Here is a 5,676-nt window from a genome sequence, read left to right as displayed (position 1 = left end):
ATGGCGGTACATCTATATATAGAGACTAGTTAAGTGTGTTTGTGTGCATGAGACTTATCTGACAAGTGAATCAAATAATGTGTGGTACTGAGTGTTGTGGATTCACATGTGGGCTATCAGCAACCGAATGCTCTAGGGTGAGGGCATTGCTGGATTTTTCTCGAAATGCATGCATGCATGCCAACTTGTTTTTACTTTTGGGTTTAAAGGTAAACTGATCATCTTAATCCAGAGAGGAAGCATCATTGTCATTTCATGGAAAAGTTTTTAGGACATTTATTTAATGTTCACTTTCATCACTGCTTACTCATTTTGGATTATTGGTTCATCTTCATCGTCATCTGATTCAATCAATATGAAATTTTTTATGTCCTTTCGTTTTTTGAAGGAAAAAAAGAAACCCATCTCGCATATATAGGGTGTTGTTTTTGTCATAAAAAAGTCTACTCAAAATTGGTAATTCATATACAAAACCTATAATAAATTAATATCATATATTAATATATAGTTAATCTGTTAAAATAATTACAATTGAAATAACTAAATGAATGGGTGCGATGGTAGGGTATATTACACTTTTAAGGGAAGAATTAAGGTTCAAACTTGAGAAATGACATTGTTATAAAGGATAACCACGAACTCTGAGCATAAACAGTAAAACAGACATGAAGATTGAAATTAGTTCAGTTGGCTATAAATTGAAATAATTTCTTCAAATATATAAATAATTATTATTAAAGATATTATATCGAGCAAGTATGAACCACATTTGGTCGGTCTACAATCAAGGCTTCATTCATGTTTTAGTGCCTAAATTATACTCATTTTCTCATATTGATGTCTAATTTTTTTTGGAATGAGAATATTAATAGAAACAAAGTTAAGGTGCCGGGACGGACAAAAAAGAAGAGGTATTGATGTAAAAAAAAGAGCATAGTTACGTGAATAAAACCTACAATAAAATATAACTTAATAAGTAAAAAATAAATAACTAAAAGTTAAGGAATTCACGTGGGAGTGTAGAGGAGCCATATACAGCATAGCATAGCCAGCCATGCATGCAGCTTTTATTTCGTGGAGACACAAGCAAGTAGATTTAAAAGGAATGGAGGTTTGGGTTTTAAACTTTTATTAATGAATTAATCTCTAAAACCACAACAGCCACATGAATGATGGAGAGTTGTGTTTGCAAAAAAAAAAAGTAAAATGATTAATTAATTAAATTCACATTTATCTTGAAAAAGAGTTCTGGAAAAACGACATTAATTTAGCTTTGGATTTGTGAGTTGGGAGATTAGAGCAATTGGGCTTAGCCAACCCTTCCATTCCATGCCATTGCCCTACTTTTCTTATTTTTCGTCAGGCTTTTGAATTACTTTTGGATCCAACTGTATCTTTAATTGTTTGCTATTTAATAAGTAATTTCTAACATCTTTTGATGAGTTTTTTTTTTAGTACTGATATATTCATAGATAAAACTTTGTGAGAGTTTAAGATATCTAAGAATGTAATTATTGGAAAAGTAAACCAACAAAAATTGGTTTTTTTATGGTCAACAACATTAGATATACAATTCTACAGGAGTCATATTAATATATGAGATTGAATAATTGTAACCTCTCTAATTCGATTTAAATGTTAGGTTTGAATTTGGGAGACTACATTGGCTATTGAAATGGTTCGTAAACTAACGAGTTTATAAAACAATCATTTTAAAAGAAAATTTGGTTAATTTTCAATTCATTCAATACTCTTTTTTATTATAATTTAGCAGCGGATAGTGATATTCAACTTAGTTTTAATTAAGTAAAATCAAGATAATTTTATGCATAATTAATTGTAGATTCATGTTTCAATATCCTAAATTCAAAATAACTACCATACATGCTAAACAAGCCCAAAATCAAAGTCCCATGCCACAATTGAAATAAAATAATACAATTCTCAAAATAATTGAAATTTCAAATAGTAAATCTAAAATACTTTTTAATAAAAAGATCAATTTGAGTCGAGTCCTCTGTATACTGAGTCCGCATCCTAACCTAATGGGTTATCTGTAAAGATGGAAATAAGAGGAGGAGTGCGCTTATGGAGCTCAGTATGAGTTCAGTCACAAGAAAACCAGTGCAAACAATAGACAAATCATACAAAATATCAACTTATAGAATGATCACAATTGAATAGAAATTCAAAATTTTGGTATTTCAAATCAACTCGTCATCATAATATCTCAATATTCACCTCTGTATACCGAGTCCTCGTCCTAACCTGGTGGGTTATCTGTAATGTAACACCCCTTACCCGTATTCAACTCCGGAATAGGGTATGAGGCATTACTAGAACACTTACACATGTAAACGTATTAAACTGAGTTACAAAATTTCATTCAAAGTTAAACTCTTCAAATTTTTAACATGCTTTTATAATTCTTTATAACATATCCTCAAAATATTATATTCATAACAAATAGGGCCTACGAGACCCGATACTTACTTATGTAATTCAAAGCTCCATTTCCATTTTATTCAATTCACAATATTTCGTGTTCACAATTCAAATTAATTTCTCAATCCAATATATATATTTCAATACCACACTCTCATACTATGAAACTTTATTTTCCCATATGAGCTTAAACCATGATCATCACATATCAAAGACAAATGTTCTTGACATTTCCATGACATAAACCGAATTAATCAATGCAACTCAATGATATAATCATCCATATATCATTATTATCATATATATATATCAAGACTAAATTTCTTATACATTTGGTCAATTGCTTTTCAAAACCGCAATAGTTCCTTCGGTACCAATACGTATTTACCATTCAATTTAACATTTACCGATTATAATCGGGCATATGACCATTATACACAATTATTTCCTACATTTTATTGTCCTCCTCCTCCTCTCCATTCCACATCCTTTATGTGTATATCACATTTAAACAACATTAACTATAATTTCTCTATTCACTAACATGTATATTCAAAGCTGTCTATTCGAGTCATAGTCACTAAATTATTTTTACCCGGAGCTACAGAAATCCAAATTAAGATCCGTAAATTTTATCCAAAACTAGATTCACATATATTCTTACCATAAAATTTTCATAATTTTTAGTTTAGCCAAATAGTACAGTTTATTCTTTAAATTTTCCCCTGTTTCACTGTTTGACAGTTCTGACCTCTCTTCACTAAAAATTAATTATCTCACTGTACAGAATTCAGATATAGTTTCCGTTTGTTTCTCATAAAAATAGATTCACTGATAATTCTAAACATATAAACTTTATCCCATAATTATTTTTGTACAATTTTTACAATTTTCCAAAGTCAAAACAGGGATTCCAAACTCATTCTGACTCTGTCTAATTAAACTTCAAATATCTCAAAATATATAACTCTTTTGCTTTTCTATTTCTTTTATGTGAAAATAGACTCATTAAGCTTCAATTTCATATATTATTCAGCCTCTAATTAAATTTCCACCATTTTGGTGATTTTCAAAGTCACACAACTGTTGCTGTCTAAACTGTTTTGTTGCTAAATGTACTCTTTCATAATTTCACTTTTCACTTTCAATCACAATTCAATTCAAAATTCACTTTTCCATTTCTAAGTCGATATTCAATTCAGTTCCACACCTATATTCATTATTCAATTACACTTAGTCAATTTCCCGTTGAACACTCGGAATATACATAGATACGTAGAGAATTAGCACATAAGTGCCACACTGATATGTAGCCGAAGCTACCACTGATACGTAGCCGAAGCTACCACTGATACGTAGCCGAAGCTACCACTGATACGTAGCCGAAGCTACCACTGATCAATAACACTGGAAATGTCCACGGGCCTGCTCACACAAGCTGTCAGGTGTCTGCAACACATGCTAGATCACCCAGCACCCGGGACTCACTGTAACACTGTAACACTGATCTCTAGTGACATGTCACTTGTATCCACTTCTATTCCTAAGTTCAACCGGGAATTTACACTTAACACTTTATTTTAAACACTTTATCACTTGAATAATTCATGAACAATTTTCCTTCCACATTCAATATTAATTCACATATCAAATATAATTCACAATTTATAAAAATATAACTATTATTTACACGTAACTTACTTTGATGCAATAATATAAAAATTTAGCAATTTAGTCTTTAATCTTTCCTTTTCTCCGGTCAAGGTCGATTCCACTTCTTTCTTGATCTATAATAACACATTTGACTTATTTAGTACTCACATTTATCAAAACAGTCCTTGACTCAAACTTTGGTAAAATTATAATTTTGCCCCTAAACTTTTACATATTTACACTTTTGCCCCAAAGCTCGTAAATTAAACTTCATCCCTTATTCTTATGTATTATGACATGTTGAACATTTTTCCCTTCTATAGAAATATCAAATTCCAACTCTAACACTTACTTATGAACATTTAGTATTTTTATCGATTATGTCGTTTTACTCGTTTTCACTCAAAATCGCTTAGCAAAAGTTGCTTAACATAATTCTAAGCTTCATATTCTATCATGAAACATCAAAATTCACACTTTTCATCTATGGGTAATTTTTCAGACATAAATTCTAGCTCGAATTAATGGTAGAGATAGCTTAAGCAAGTTATCGGGATGCGAAAAATACAAAGAACAAGAAAAACGGGGCTAGAACGGACTTACCATGAAGCTTGGAAGATGAACAAACCCTAGCCATGGTGTTCCCTTGCTACATACGGCCATGAAGAAAAGAATTGAAGAAGATGATAATTTATTTCATGTTATTTTGTCTTTATTCATTAATTAAGGCATTTTACCAAAATGCCCTTAAATAGCTTACTTACTAACCGTGTCTATTTTTGTCCATAAATAACCAATGGTCTAATTACCATTTAAGGACCTCCAATTTAAAATTTCATAATAATTAGACACCTCTAACTTGTAGAACTCAACTTTTGCACTTTTTACAATTTAGTCCTTTTGACTAAATTGAGTGCCCAAACGTCGAAATTTTCGAACAAAATTTTTACAAAATAATTCCGTGAAATCGTAGACCATAAAAATATAAGAAAAATAAATTTTTTCCTTGTCAGATTTGTGGTCCCGAAACCACTGTTCCGACTAGGCCCAAAATCGGGCTGTTACATGTAAAGATGGAAATAAGAGGGGGAGTGCGTTTATGGAGCTCAGTGTGAGTTCAATCACAAGAAAACCAGTGCAAACAATAGACAAATTGTACAAAATATCAACTCATAGAATGATCACAATTGAATAGCAATTCAAAATTTTGGTATTTCGAATAAATTCATCACCATGATATCTCAATATTCACGTCTATGCAATTGCTTATAAATGCAGTGCAATTTTAATTTATCAAAAAATGTCCTACCTCGCCGCTACACACCACAGTAGGAACTCTTCTACATTGCGGATAAACTACTAGTCGAGTAGATGACTGCCGACTAAAATACGTTGTGGATAACCACTAGTCGAGCAGATAAATTGTCGACTATTTCCTCCGTTCAAATCATCTCACCCCATACAATGCAACATGACGTGCTATAATAGATCAATACGAAAGCAATAACATGCTTATAACAAATATATATAGTAGTAATTATCATGCTTATAACGAATCATGATAATTGCAATAAACTT

At 31.1% G+C, this 5,676-nt stretch overlaps 1 long non-coding RNA gene across 1 annotated transcript; it reads right to left on the bottom strand.

The window, feature by feature from the left end:
* Positions 1-4,049: 4,049 nt before the first annotated feature.
* Positions 4,050-4,858, bottom strand: LOC128033752 (uncharacterized). The gene is made up of 2 exons (XR_008189781.1): positions 4,702-4,858; positions 4,050-4,232 (listed from the first exon to the last, which is right to left on the bottom strand). It is a non-coding gene; the product is annotated as an uncharacterized LOC128033752 (long non-coding RNA).
* Positions 4,859-5,676: the final 818 nt, after the last annotated feature.

Source organism: Gossypium raimondii, chromosome 10 (assembly GCF_025698545.1).
Source record: "Gossypium raimondii isolate GPD5lz chromosome 10, ASM2569854v1, whole genome shotgun sequence".
Lineage (NCBI taxonomy): Eukaryota > Viridiplantae > Streptophyta > Magnoliopsida > Malvales > Malvaceae > Gossypium > Gossypium raimondii.
This window is presented reverse-complemented; position numbering and strand designations above follow the sequence as displayed.